The sequence below is a fragment of the Chiloscyllium plagiosum genome, unplaced genomic scaffold (genome assembly GCF_037043375.1).
Source record: "Chiloscyllium plagiosum isolate Xiang-an unplaced genomic scaffold, Cpla_swu_hap1 HiC_scaffold_7, whole genome shotgun sequence".
Classification (NCBI taxonomy): domain Eukaryota; kingdom Metazoa; phylum Chordata; class Chondrichthyes; order Orectolobiformes; family Hemiscylliidae; genus Chiloscyllium; species Chiloscyllium plagiosum.
In genome coordinates this window covers 89,314,130-89,329,313 of record NW_028270145.1, presented here as the reverse complement: position 1 = coordinate 89,329,313, position 15,184 = coordinate 89,314,130, and the positions used below count along the sequence as shown (strand labels likewise).

Genomic DNA, 15,184 nt, shown 5'->3' with positions numbered 1-15,184 from the left:
CATCTTCCTGAGACTCTGTTTGCCATAACTGAGATTTTAGGAGAAAGTGAGGACTGCAGATGCTAGAGATCAGAGTCGAGAGTGTGGTGCTGGAAAAGCACAGCAGGTCAGGCAGCATCCAAGGAGCAGGAGAATCAACATTTTGGGCAAAAGCCCTTCATCAGGAATGAGGCCTCATTCCTGATGAAGGGCTTTTGTCCGAAAAGTCAATTCTTCTGCCCCTCAGATGCTGCCTGACCTGCTGTGCTTTTCCAGCACCACACTCTCGATAACTGAGATTTCATGCATTTGCATATATTTACATTTACTACATCACCTTCCCAATTCCCCTCTTTACCAAAAATCTCTAATTTCACCAATTCAGTTGGTATGCAGGTTTCATAATTCTTTCAAAACACATTCTCTTTCAACTTGAATGTTTGGTCTTTGGCTTGAAAACCATTGACTTTGATTCTGTTCCAGACCTTATGACATCTGCAAAGTCTGTCTTCGGCAGGGCTCCTTTTTATCTATTAGATGATCATTGCAGAAGATGTTGCTCCTGCTCAGCCATTATCTCATTTGGAGGCATCTTTAGTCTCCTGATTTCCTTAGCAGAGGATTTCTTACCTGTTGAAACAGATTATCAACTGTATTATCAACTGAAGACCATTAAATCTCATGAATTTCCTTCATGGAATGTGGCTGCCCTAATGAAACAGATCTTTTCTTTCTTTTTTGTAGCATCTTGAATGTCTATCGTGGAGGATTGTTTCTTGATTATGACTGGAGTTGTGGATGTTAGTTGCCCAACCTCAGTAGTGGCTTTTATAGAGTCTGATGCAGCCCCTTTTCAACCTGTGCAAACAAATCTTTATTCTCAAACTGCTGGCCACTGAAGTATGTAGAATCTATACATCAACTTATTGGTTAGATTGGACATTGCTATTTTGCTACTGTGATTGCTTTACTGGCAAAACATGTTTAGCTCCTCAGCTTTAGTACTTGAGTTGTACTGTTTACTTAGCATGATAGTTGTCACTCTGACTTGCAATTCTTCCTTGGAAAAGAAGAATTGAAATGTTCTTCATCAAGTGTGTCACCTCAATACATGAAATCCAATTCACATTTGCCACATTAAATTGTTTTACTGTCTGAACAACTTCATTTAACTCAAATGTGCTGTAGTGCTATTTTGTCTTATCATTGTTTGTTCTCACAAACTGTCATCTGAACTTCCTTTAGCGGCAATTGGAGTAGAAAACATTTTTACCAACCCTGTACAGTCTAAGAATTCCATCCTGGTGACGACATGAAGCAATTCTCCAAATATAGGTAATCTCAACTGATTCTGTCAGCTTTTTCAGGATCTGCCATGAGTCTGGGAAGTCCAGTGATATCTCCTGTGGGTTTTCCCTTTTCCCACTTTTTCAATGATGGTTTATTCAATCAATGAAATTTTCTTGAACTGTGGTTCCATAACTGACTTCTCCTTGACCAGTTGTTAACTGACTGGCATCTCTTGTACAGACTTGATATAATTAAGTATATTTTGTTCCTGTTTGCTGTTGTTTGTAAGTAGTTGAATTCCATTTACCATCTGCAAAATGTGGAAATCAAGACATGCGCTAATGTTCAAGGAGGAGAGGTCATGACCATGAAGTGCACATGCATTCACTATTTGAAGAAAGTGTTTGGTATGCTTTCCTTTATTGGTCAGCGTATTGAGTACAGGAGTTGGGAGCTCATGTTGTGGCTGTACAAGACATTAGTTAGACCACTGTTGGAATTTTTGCGTGCAATTTTGGTATTCCTATCGGAAAGATGTTGTGAAACTTGAAATGGTTCAGAAAAGATTTACAAGGATGTTGCCAGGGCTGGAGGTTTTGACCTATAGGAAGAGGTTGAATAGGTGAGGGCTGTTTTCCCTGGAGCATCGGAGGCTGACGGGTGACCTTGCAGAGGTTTATAAAATCATGAGCGGCATGGATAGGATAAAATAGACAAAGTCTTTACCCTGGGGTTGGGGAGTCCAGAACTAGAGGGCATAGGTTTAAGGTGAGAGGGGCAAGATATAAAAGAGACCTAAGGGGCAACGTTTTCACACAGAGGGTAGTATGGGTATGGAATGAGCTGGCAGAGGAAATGGTGGAGGCTGGTACAATTACAACATTTAAGAGGCATTTGGATGGGTATATGAAGAGGAAGGGTTTGGAGGGATATGGACTGGGTGTTGGCAGGTGGGACTAGATTGGGTTGGGATATCTTGTCGGCATGGACAAGTTGGACCAAAGGCTCTGTTTCCATGCTGTATATCTCTATGACTCTATTGTGTCTCAGACTTGCTTGTTGCATGCTTATAATCTTGACAGTTAAACATCCTGGAGCATGGAGTTTATTGGTGGAGGCTATGACAGCTGTTTCTTCAGAACATAGGGCCCAATGGAATGGTGTTGAACAGTGACACCCAGGATTCAAGTACATAGTTCCTTGAAAGTTGAGTCACAGGTAGACAGGGTGATGAAGAAAGCATTTGACACGCTTCCTTCATTGTTCAAAGCATTGAGTATAGGAGTTGGGATGTCATGTTGCGGCTATACAGGACCTTGATGAGGCTTCTTTTGGAGTGCTGCATATGGTTCTTGTTCTCGTCGGTTCAGCGAGCAAACCTACATCCAGAACCTCAACCTGAGCAACAAATCTTCTCAAAACTTGCTAGTTCTTGTTGTCCTGCTACAGGAAGTATATTATTAAATTGAAAAAAGTGCAGAACAGATTTCCAAGGATGTTACTGGGACTGGTGGGTTTGAGTTATCGGGATAGGCTAGGACTTCTTGTTTTCCCTGGAGTATAGGAAATTGAGGGGTGACCTTTATAGATGTTTACAAAATCATGAGGGGCATAGATAAGGTCTTTTTCCTCAGTAGGGGAATTCAAAACTAGAGGGCATAGGTTTAAGGTGACAGTGAAAAGATTTGAAAGACACCGGAGTAGCAATATTTTCACACAGAGGGTGATACACATGTGGAAATCAAGACATGCACTAATGTTCAAGGAGGAGAGGTCATGACCATGAAGTGCACATGCATTCACTATTTGAAGAAAGTGTTTGGTATGCTTTCCTTTATTGGTCAGCGTATTGAGTACAGGAGTTGGGGAAGTGGTAGATTCAGGTACATCTACAACATTTAAAAGATATTTGGACAGGTACATACATAAGAAAGGTTTAGAGGAATATGGGCCAAACGTAGGCAAATGGGATTAGTTTAGCTTGGGAAACTTGGTTGACATGATTGAGTTGGACCAAAGATTTTTTTGTGCTGTATGACTCTATAACTCTATAAAGATATCGTAACATTAGCCATAATATCAAATTTGAAGTTAACAAGCTATCTTTTGACATAAATTGCCAAAATAAATTCAGCCAATCACCAACTTCCCTTAATATTTTGGATTTTTTTCTCGAGCACATTGCTTGACTTCATTAAAATCTTTTGTGTGAGAAGCCATTTGATTTTCTTTTGCTTGTAACTGTGTCCTACTTCTGCACATCTTCTACAAGTGAGCTATTGTTTTATAGATGAAACATTTGTTTTTGATTGCCAAGCCTGGCTTGTGTCTGTGAAATTTCTTTGTTCCACAGTACTGCCACAGAATCTCAGCATCTGATTTCTGGCAAACATGGTTTTTTTTTTCAGTTCTGTGTTCTGATCCTAAATCACCCAATGTCTTTTTCCAAAGGCAAATCCTCTTTAGAATGTAAGAAATGTGGAAAATGTTTCTCAGCAGTTCCATCAATAATTCTATCCCTTTGTAAGTTTTGATTTTCAAAATTCACATTTTCCATTGATCTGTTCATAGTTCATTAATGAAGTTATCAATGGATGCTGGACACTGCATTCTTTCTGTTAAATCATGTTGTTTCAAGAGTTTTACTTGTTCTCAGGTAAAGTAATTTTTGAAAGCTTGTGAACACTCATCCAAAGTATTCATATCTTTTAAGACTTGCTATAATGTCATCAGTTATAGACCCAGTTACATAGAAAAGTGTGTTTACTTTGACTTCTCGTTTTGAAGCAATTCTTCAGCTAACGAACTGTTTTCTCCAAAATACCCAAGTCTGTGTTCTATTTGGCCCATTTCTAAAATTAAATCTTTCCGGCAATATTATTGCTGCTGCCATTTCTTCTTCACATGAATCTTTATTCTTTTTGCTTTAAAGGTTTTCAGTGCTGCTATAACTCAATACTGCTTTATTCTCTTTGCCTAAGTGACTCCTAACTTCTTTGTTCAACTTTGCTGTTTCTTTCTCTTTGTCTCAAAGGCTTTTGACTGTGTAGTACAGCAGTGTATTATGCCACTTACTGTCAGGATTTTCCACACTTCTATTCCGAAAATGGTGCTTTCTCACATTCTGGGGTCAAAATGGCCAGTTTCTCACCTGTGGCTAAAATAGAAAAATGTTTTTCATGCAGTGGTCTACTGAACAAGTCTAATATTTTTCTCAAACTCTACTATAACTTGTTGCAAAATGATGCCTGCAGTTTTAAGGTCACAGTTGGAGTATTGTGTGAAGTTCTGGTCACCACATTACAGGAAGGATGTAATTGCTCTGGAGTGAGAAAATTTACTAGAAATTTGCCAGGGCTGGAAAATTATACCTACATGGAATGATTGGAAAGGTTTCCTTGGAACAGAGAAAATTGAAAGGTGACACAATTGTGGTATACAAAATTGTAAGGGGTAGAGATAGAGATTGAGGAGGCCTGAATTTCCCTTGGAAGGGTGTTCAAAAACCAGCCTTTGTTGGTTCAAGCTAAGTGGCAGAAGGATTAGTGGGAACATGAGGAAAACTCTTTTTATACAGAAAGTGGTGGGTGGCTGGAATTTGCTGCCTGAGTTAGTGGTGGAGGCAACGACCCTAAACTCCTCCATCATTTTTTTTAGAAAAGTATTTGAGCACTGTAACTTGCAGGGCTATGCATCATGTGCAGGAAGATGGGATCCTTCTGTGCTATTTCTAAATGCAAAAAGACCTGTATAACATTCAGTCTGGGACAGCATTCAGTCATGCAAGCATCTGGCAATGTCCACTTCCAAAAATCTGATAATATATAACATTATAGTTGCTGAATCTCCCACTATCAACAACCCATGATTATAATTGACGACAAACTAAATTGGACCAGTCAAGTAAATACTGTGACTACACTAGCAGGTCATGGCAACCCAACTGATTGTTACTCCACTTAACACCTTCAACAGTCATGCCCTCAACCTCTGATGCACATAGGTAGCAGCATGTAGTGTTTACTAGATGCACAGCAACAACTGACAAAGGCTCTTTCAACAACATCTTCCAAAACAACATCCAACACCAAAAAGGATGATGGCAGCAGATACATGGGAACAACATCTGCAAGTTCCCCTCCAAGCTACATACAGTCCTTACTTGGAATTATATCACTTGGAATTGCTGGGTCAACATTCTGGAACTCCTTTCCTAAGAATGCTGTCAGTATATGTACACTGAAAGGACCACAGTGGTTCAAAAAGGCAGCTGACCACCACCTTCGCAAGGGCAAGTGGGAATGCGTAATAAATACTCCTCTAGCCAGCAATGCTCACATCCCCATGAATGAATGAAAAAATGACGACAATTGGGAGACCTGTGATAATAGACCTGTCCTCTTCAAGGTCCTTGAAATCTTTTACCTTTCACCATTTGAGTCCTTATGATACCATCATTTGGGTTAAGCTTAATGCAATACCCCTTTTAGAATAATTGTTATGCAAAAGACAACTTGATTTACTTGGCCAACCTTTGAGCTAGTGTGCACGTGTGGACAGGAGATGTAGAAAACAGGAATTTTTAGTTTTCATTGCAAGATTCGTAGCACTGTACAAAGTTTATAATTGATCCATAATATTTATAGATAGTGTCCCTGTAGTTAATGTTTTGAACTTGTCAGTTCCAAGTGTAGATAGTTTCAGTCTCAGATAGAAATGGAGTGATAGAGAAGGGAAACTGGTCCTTGACAGTTTTAAAGAACAATGGTATGGGGACCTATAATGTAGTGGATCATCTCATTAGGTTCCTTAGCTTCAGTTATAGATTCAAAACCTGAATTTTGACCTGAATTTGATATTTCGATCTCTGAACTCAATCTCATTTATGTACTGCATCTTGCATCCAAAATCCATGACAAGCTGGAATAGTGATCTAATGTTCACAGAACAAGGCAGGGAATTACCCAAATATATTCTTTTTAAAAAGGGTTATTAAAATGTTTCTGCAATGATAAAATTATTCCTCACCAAATTAAAAACATTGTCCACATGAATTCATTAGATCCACTTCCATTAACTGAATCCCCTTAGCAGTAGATTCCTGTCAAATGAATGGTTTTCTTCCTATCACACACTATTATGTTTACAGGGCAAATTACACATATTCTTTTATCATTCATATTCTATATGGCAGATGTGGTAGAGCAAATAAAAAAAATTAAGCAGGGTAAAATAGTATTTGATGTCTTTTAAATCTTTTATTATAGTTAAAATCACAGCAGACATATTCCTAGGAAACCTCTCATTTCAGTGTTGAGAGTTATCATGTATATATTCTGGTTAAGAGAAAAATATTAATGCCATTCACTTCACAAGAATTGACTGTATTCAAAATTAATCATTATATCTTCCTCCGTTGAAAGATTTCTGTTTTCTTTTTAAATATATATCTTCTTAACTATCTCTTTTATGTTAAACAAAGTAGCAGATGAGATTTCCTAGCTCAGGGTGGGGGGGGGGGGGTCTTCCACCTCATGAATTTGATCAATGAACCTAATTACAGTCCTATCCAGGAGACGCTCAACGTCTCTTTACAATGATGCATCGCATCCGCCACACCTGACACTTCTCCCAAAATCCCTTCAATAAATAAGAAGGTATTCTGGAGCACTGGTTCTGTGTCTTAACAGCTCTTCCATGTCCCCAGCTGATCCTCTTCACACGGGTAACCGCTAATACATTCCTAGCACCCATGCATTATTAATGTGCACCGTGCTCCAAGGTGGCAGTGACAAATAGGGAGCAAAATTCACTGACTTGTGGGGAATGTACTTTTTAGTCATGCTTGGCTTTTCCAATTCATTCCGCCGGTTGTGTATTTTTTTTCTCTCTCTCTTGCATTGGTGAGGATTGAGAATTCTTTGAAAACACTCTCTGTTAACTGGCATAAGCTCTAAGGATTTACCTCATGAAGCCTTCAGAGTGCACAAAATAAACGGTCCTCCAATGTTTCATTTCCGCTGTTTTTGTTGTTGCTGCTGGAATGAAAACAGATGGAAATGTGAAAGCCATTGCCAAACTGCAAAGTTAGCCACCTCTTCTCAGCCATGCTAGTTCACATTTATTTTGCATCCCGCTTTGTAACAGTTATGTCCTTCAGATTTATTTAAAGAAGAACTTCCCTGTCATGACTGCATGCGTGGTATAAGCATTACATTCTTTCTGCACAGTTACATGGGACAGTTTCTTTGCCTTCAGGGCTTTGAATTTGAGGCAATAGTAGGTCTCCTCATTTATGTGTTAGTTCCATCATAAGACAGCAGGTCAGTAAACGACTTAACCATTTCACCACCTCTTCAGAAATTTTAGGCTAACCGAAAATAGCTGTTACTGAATAACCAGGGCACACTTAGAGCAACAGCTCCAAGAAATCTCCACTTTACTCTGTCGGAACAAATGTTCCTGTGATGTCATGTGGATACAGCAGGCCCCCTCTCATCTTTCAAAATGAACTAAATTAATTTTGAAGTCACATATAGCCCAGAAAATGGCACAGTTAAGTTTAATTCTTGGTACTAAGGTATTGTGATGCTTCTCCATATGTGCAGTCTTACAGCATGGTTTATGCAAGCAAAATGTTGCTACCTAGGTTTCCACTTTCTAGCTCTTTGCTATTTTCCTTGCAGAAGATCTCTAATTGGAAACGAATGAAGTCAGGGGCCTGGATCTTTGCTCCCTTGCAGGCACACTGAGTTGGGAAATCTCTAGGTCAGAGGCAGCCACATGGATTGTCAAATGTTAAGGCAGACTGTTTAAGAAGTCAGCCTTCATTCTCTGGGAATTCACTCCAGTTATTTTCTTAATTATAAGGCTTCATGGCTCTTAAATCCCTTCCCTACCCACACACTCGTCTTGCCAATGCATGTTAGTTTGTGCCAAGCCATACCCTTTCCTATACACAAGAACAACCCATACACTCCATTTCAATCCATGTCCCCATTCACCAATTTATATCCTAACACCTTTTAATTCATCTAATTTCCATCATGGGTAGACGTCTGGGGCACTGCTGAGATGAGATAAGATAACACACTACAGGTCTATTGTAGATTTACAAGATAAATAAACTCTCATTGATGAAAGGCCATTGATTCATAGAGTTGTAAAGCACAGAAACAGACCCTTCAGTCCAACTCGTCCAAGCCAGCCAGATATCTCAAATTAATCTAATCCCATTTGCCAACATTTGGCCCACATATCTGTAAACCCTTTCTATTTATATACCCATCTGGATGCCTTTTAAATGTTGTAATTGTACCAGCCTCCACTGCCTCCATACACAAAATGGCAGCACATTTCCATACACTCACCACTCTCTGCACGAAAATGCTGTCCCTTAGATCCCTTTAAAATCTTTCCCCTCTTAAAATTATGCTATTGAGTTTTAGACTCCACTACCCTGGGGAAAAGACCTTGGCTATTCATGATATCCATGCCCCTCATGATTATATAAACTTCTACAAGGTCACCCCTCAGCCTCTGATGCTCCTAGGAACATAGCCCTGGCCTATTCAGCCTCTCCTTCTCGCTGAAATCCTCCAAACATGGCAACATTCTTGTCAATCTTTTGTGAAACCTTTTGAGTTTCACAACATCCATCCTATAGCAGGGAGCCAAAATTTAAATGCAGCTTTCCAAAGTGGCCTAACCACTGCACTGTGCAACTGAAACATGACCTCCCAACTTCTATACTCAACACACTGACTAATAAAGGCAAGAGTATCAAATACTTTCTTCACCACCCTGTCTATCTGAGAGTCCACTTTCAAGGAATGATGAACCTGCAACCCTATGTCTCTGTTCGGCAACGCCCCACAGGATCGTACCATTATGTGTATAGGTCCTGCTCTTATTTGCACTACTAAAATGCAGCATCACAAATTATCTAAATGAAACTCCATCTGCTACTCCATGGTGTATTTGGAAATGTGTTGCTGGAAAAGCGCAGCAGGTCAGGCAGAATCCAGGGAACAGGAGAATCGACGTTTCGGGCATAAGCCCTTCTTCAGGTGTATTTGCCTATCTGATCTGAGGTAACCTTCTTCAGTCTCCACTATACCACTAATTCTGGTGTTATCTGCAAACTAACTAACCATACCTCTTATATTCACATCCAAATCATTTATATAAATGGACCCAACATCAATCCTTGCAGCACACCACTGATCACAGGCCTTCGGTCTGAAAAGCAGCCCTCCACCACCACCCTCTGTTTCCTACCTTGAAACCAATTTTGACTTCAAATGGCTGGATCCCATCTTATCTCAATTTGCTAACCAGTCCACCAAGCAGGACCTTGTTGAATGCCATAGACAATACCTATCTTCCTGCCTTCATCATTCTTCTTCATCACTACTTCAAAAAACTTAAATCGTTAGTGAGTCACTATTTCCCATGCGCAAAGCCATGTTGATGATCTCTAATCAGTCAAAGCCTTTCCAAATACATGTACATCCTGTCCCTTAGAACCCGCTGCAACAACTTACCCACCACTGACTTCAGGATCACTGATCTATAGTTCCCTGACTTTTCCTTACCACTTTTCTTAAATAATGGCACCATGCTATCCACCATCCAGTCTTCTGGCAACTCACCCATGGCTATCGGTGATACAAGTATCTCAGCAAGGGTCCCAGTCATCACTTCCCTGGGATAAACCTGATCAGGTCTTGGGCATTTATCCATCTTAATGCATTATAAGATTCCCAACACCTCCTCCTCTGTAATATGGACACTTGGGGATCCATGTTTTGTTTCACAATTTCGGATATTCCAGTCTCCATGATATTGCCAAAATCCAGGCTGTGCAATCAGGAATGCAGAAAAACAAAAGAGTGAAAAATTATGATGTTCACATATTAGCATTTTTGCATATTACCTCACAATGGGCAATCTACATTGAAATGACAATTGAGTGAATCATGACTGTAATTACTCCCCACAGTTACAAAAGGTTATGATTTGAAACCTAACAAGGGGTGAGTTAGAGTCTGGTCAGAGATTAAAATTTTGAAGATTCTGAGCCAACTTCAACCGCCCACTTCTGAGTTTACAGGAAGTGGGACAATGGGTTAGGTGGTAGACTCATGGGGCCATTTTAGTGAGGCTGGCAGAGCGAGGCAGGGCATGAGCCTCTTGTGATACTGCAGCCAGTTACTCCACATGCCTCTTCTATTCACAGCTTCTACCATCTTCTGTGAGATCTTCTTTCTTTGGCTGCATGGTTTTTCCTTGCAACCCTCCAGGAACAGGAGTTCTTTCTTCTATTTCACAGGCTGTAGTGGCACTTTAAGGATTATTTCCATGAAGCAAGGAGCAGCTCTGCTTTGCGTACCAGATCTCTATCTCTGCTCCTATTGCATTTGTGCTTGTACCCTGCTTCCAAATAGTTGCTGCAGCCATGGTTAATGCAATGCTTTTAAATCAGAGTGTACAATTTGGCATGCTTTACCTGCTGCTGCTGTGAATTAGCCGCTGAACCTTCCCTTCAGTCAATTAGCAACAGACACGTTTGTGGGTTTTAACAACCCATGCATCAGCCCTTGAAACCCCAGCCCCAGTACAAAGTTGAGACCTGGAAATAATTCCAATATCAGGTTCCCGACCTCAGATGCAAAGTACCTCTCTTCCTGCTGAGAAGTTATCTATTCAACAGTAACCATCAGCGTGGCAGGTTACAAGTCACTTTCCAAACTGACAAATGCATTGCCATTTTACAAAAAGGTCTAACTCAGTAGGATTCACAGAGACGTGAAATTCTAATCATGGGAGACAATAAATTGTCCCTTTTCTTTACAGGTGATGACTGACTCGTGTATATTTGCAGCATATTCTGATTTTATTCCTGATCTCCAAAACTTGCTGCCTTTGTTTTTCTTTTTTCTTTTTATTTCTCCAAATGTTTCAACTGGAAAGTTCTACTGTTTTAAACTTCTCGACAATAGTTTCCCTTCCCAAGAACTGAACATAGTCCATTAACATCTGGGATCCTGGCAAGCATTCCAATTGCTAATGGGAAAAGCTTTAGCTGTTTTAAACTTGTTTCCATAATTGCTCACCTATAACCTGCCGTGAAAGCTGACACAAGCCTTTTAAAAATGACAGACTGCAGGCTTAGAAGTTAAGTTGAACGTTCCTTAGAAAATAGATGCCAAAAGCACAAGCTCTCAGTCATACTGAACTAAATATTTAGGACATGTCAAATCTTCATTAGATGGTGGGAAATGATAGCAAACGTTCGGATGGAACTAAATGCCTTGCTATGAGTATATGTTGCACGTGATTTTATACAAAGGAAACCTTCTTCAATAAATACAATTGAGGAACAAGCAAACAGAATGCATTTAGAGGTTCAAAAGGCATTGAATAAGGTACTATCTGAAAGGCTGTTGAAAATCAAGTAGCTTGTGGAGTTTGGAGGTAACTTGTTACCATGGATAGAGGATTAAGTAAATGTGTGAAAATAGAAAGTAGGGACAAACTTGTCATTTCATGCTGGAATGCTTCACATGAAATTTTCCTTTTGGTAAGTTCCTGAAGTCGAAAAATGTCGCACTGGAAAAGCATAGCAGGTCGAGGAGCATCCGAGGAGCAGGAGAGTCAACGTTTCAGGCATGCGCCCTTCATCAGGAATGTGAAGGGGGAAAGCGGCTGAGAGATAAATGTGGGAGTGGGGCTGAGGGGCAGGTACTGGTAAGGCAATAGGTAGATGCAGGTTGGTAGGTTATGATAGGTTGGTAGGAAGGGTGGAGCGGATTAATGGGAAAGAAGATGGACAGGTCAAGAGGGCGGTGCTGACTTGGATGGTTGGATCTGGGATAAGGTGGGGGGGAGGGGAATTTGGAAGCTAGAGAAGTCTATCGCCTTCCTAAATCAACGCCAACTTCACTAGTTTCCAAATCTCCCCTCCCCCCACTTCATTCCAGATCCAACTCTCTAACTTAGTACCATCCTCTTGAACTGTCCTACCTGTCCATCTTCTTTCCCACCTATCTGCTTCACACTCCCCACCCTATCACAATTACCCCCTACCTGCATCTACCTATCACGTTCCCAGCTACCAGCCCTCCAGCCCCCTTCTTCCTCTACATCCCTGATGGAGGGATTATGCCTGAAATGTCAACTCCTCGGATGCTGGCTTACTGGCTGTGCTTTTCCAATGCCACACCTTTTGACTCTGACTCTCCAGCATCTACAGTCCTCACTCCCTCCTAAGTTCCTGAAGTACTGTGGAGACCATGTCAAATAGGTCAGTTTGTGAATATTGAGCAAAACAAAGAACTATGGATGTTGGAGATCTGAAACAAAAACTGGAGAAACTCAGTAGGTCTGGCAGCATCTTTGGGAAGAAAGCAGAGTTAGAGTTTCGAGTCCAGTGACTCTTCATCAGAACTGATAGGAGCCTGAAGAAAGTGGTGAACATTGAATTTGAAGTGGCAGAGATGAATGGGTAGATGGAGACACAGCCCAAAGAGGGAGGGAGAGAGAGAGAGAGAGAGAGAGAGAGGTATGGAAGGTGTAGACAGACAAGTAAGGAATCCAGGACAGAAGAGAAACTGAATAAGTGATAATGAGGGCTAAGATTAGCAAAGAATGGGTAGGCTGTGCTGAAAGGACTGGAGTGCAGGTATTGGTAAAACAAACATGGAAGGACATAATCAGGCTATAAAGTTTTTGAACTTGATGTTGAATCTCAGAGGCTGCAGTGTCCCCAATTGAAAGATGAGGTGTTGTTCTTCAAGCTTGCACTGAGGTTCACTGGGGCACTGCAGCAGGCCTGGGACAGGAATGTTGGCCAGGGAGCATGTGTGTAAAAGTGGCAAGCAACTAGAAACTCTGGGTCATTTTTGCATTTTGGAAATATTCAGTATAGTCTGCTGGGGAGTTGACAGTTTCTCAACAGAAAAAATTAAAATCCCTTGGCAAGTTCAACTAAACTAGTTAGATGCCAATTGATAAAATGAATGTTATTAATAGAGTATTTGATTAGAGAGTTTTGCCTTAAGTTGACCAGTGCTGTGTGAAAGTTTGTATGCATTGGAGAAATTTAGCTAGACAAGTAAAGTTCATTTCTACATTCAACAGAATGGAGAGTCAACTATCATTTCAGATAGAGTACCATGTGGTTTTATTTTGATACAGATTTTGCACCTTGATATCTGCTGAACCTTTGAAGCACTCTTTCGTTGTCACTAGGCACAGAAATAATGAGTCAAATCATAACCATGATCACGATGATTTAAATAAGTTCAATCTATAAGAGAAATTCACCTCTCAATGAGCTCATGAACTATCAATAAAACACAAGCATTCATGGTCACTTTTAACCCAATTAACATCTCCAATACTTGATAAAGTAAGCATAATTGATACAATGCTTTATGGAATGATAAACCCATTGCAAGCACATAAAACTTTGAGATTGACAAATAAAGCAATCCCATTTTTGACTACATGAACAAACCCCTATGGTGCTGAACACAATGGGTCTTCGAGCTCAACTAAGCATTTATCATGAGCCCATTTAGAAAAGGAGATGTCTAATCATCAGCCTATCCTGTTTTGTTGACAAATTTGGGAAACAAGAGTTAAGATATGATAAGAATTTCCAACTTTTTCACATTGGGGATATGAATATCTGTGTTTGACTGATAGGCTTACAGAATTTTTATGACGTACTCACTTTTACCAGAAATCAGATAAATGTTAATTTCAGGTTGTTTCTTGAAGGTTTCTCCTAATTGGAGTCCACTGAGTTCCTTTTTGCAATGTTGTCGACAACTCACCGCAGGAGCAGCAATGATGAGCCTTGCTATTGGTCATGCTCCAATTGAACCTATGTGAGGAAATCAGAAGTAGATTAGATCCTTAATATGGTGGCTCAGTGGTTAGCACTGCTGCCTCACAGTACCAGGACACCGGTTTGATTTCCACCTTGGCGACTGTCTGTGTGGAATTTGCACATTCTTCCAGCGTCTGCATGGGTTTCCTCTGGGTGCTTCAGTTTCCTCCCGCAGTCCAAAGATGTGCAGGTTAGGTGAATTGACCATGCTAAATTGCCCAGACATTTAGATGCGTTAGTCAGGAGTAAATAGAGGGTAGGGGAATGGGTCTGGTTGGTTACTCTTCGGAGGGTCGGTGTTGATTCGTTGGGCAGAATGGCCTGTTTCCATACTGTAGGGAATTTAATCAAGCAATGTCAGCAATCAGCATACACATCACACACAAGTGACAATTTAGCAGAGTATTCCATACAATGGGAAATGGAAGATTCCGACAAGGGGAGCCAAGGGGAGCCTTTTCATGATTCTTTGAATTATCTAAAAACAGAATAAGACGTCACACAAATACAGTCGAATATTGTAAGTTGTGCATCTTTATTGAACTCTTGACGCTGTTCCTACCGCCAATCAGTCATGAAAGGCAAATCAGAGCACGTTGTCAAATACTTACTGTTCAAAGTGAGAGCAAATCAGTTCCATGCTGTTGTATAGTCGATGAGAATTTGGCATGACAATGCGAATTGTGGTCCACAGGTGAGATTTTAAAGGTCACCTATGATTACTTCTGCTTCATAGAGATGACTTTGAGCAATCTTTAATGCCCAATGACATAGATAAGATGGCTTCTGGCTGGAGTTTCTTTCTCACACAGTTTGTAACACAGTTGGGCATTGTGAGCTGTTCACGTTCAGCATACTATGATGATAGATAGAGTCATAGAGATGTACAGCACGGAAGGAGACCCTGCAGTCCAACTTGTCCATGCTGACCAAATATCCTAAATTAATCTCGTCCCATTTGCCAGCACTCGGCCCACTCAACCTTCCTATTCAGAAACCTATCCAGATGCCTTT

The 15,184-nt window shown here is 40.5% G+C and overlaps 1 long non-coding RNA gene across 1 annotated transcript; it reads right to left on the bottom strand.

Moving 5' to 3' along the window:
• Positions 1-272: 272 nt before the first annotated feature.
• On the bottom strand, positions 273-14,533 carry LOC122552037 (uncharacterized). The gene is made up of 5 exons (XR_006312276.2): positions 14,012-14,533; positions 9,924-10,131; positions 7,235-7,307; positions 4,345-4,426; positions 273-609 (listed from the first exon to the last, which is right to left on the bottom strand). It is a non-coding gene; the product is annotated as an uncharacterized LOC122552037 (long non-coding RNA).
• Positions 14,534-15,184: the final 651 nt, after the last annotated feature.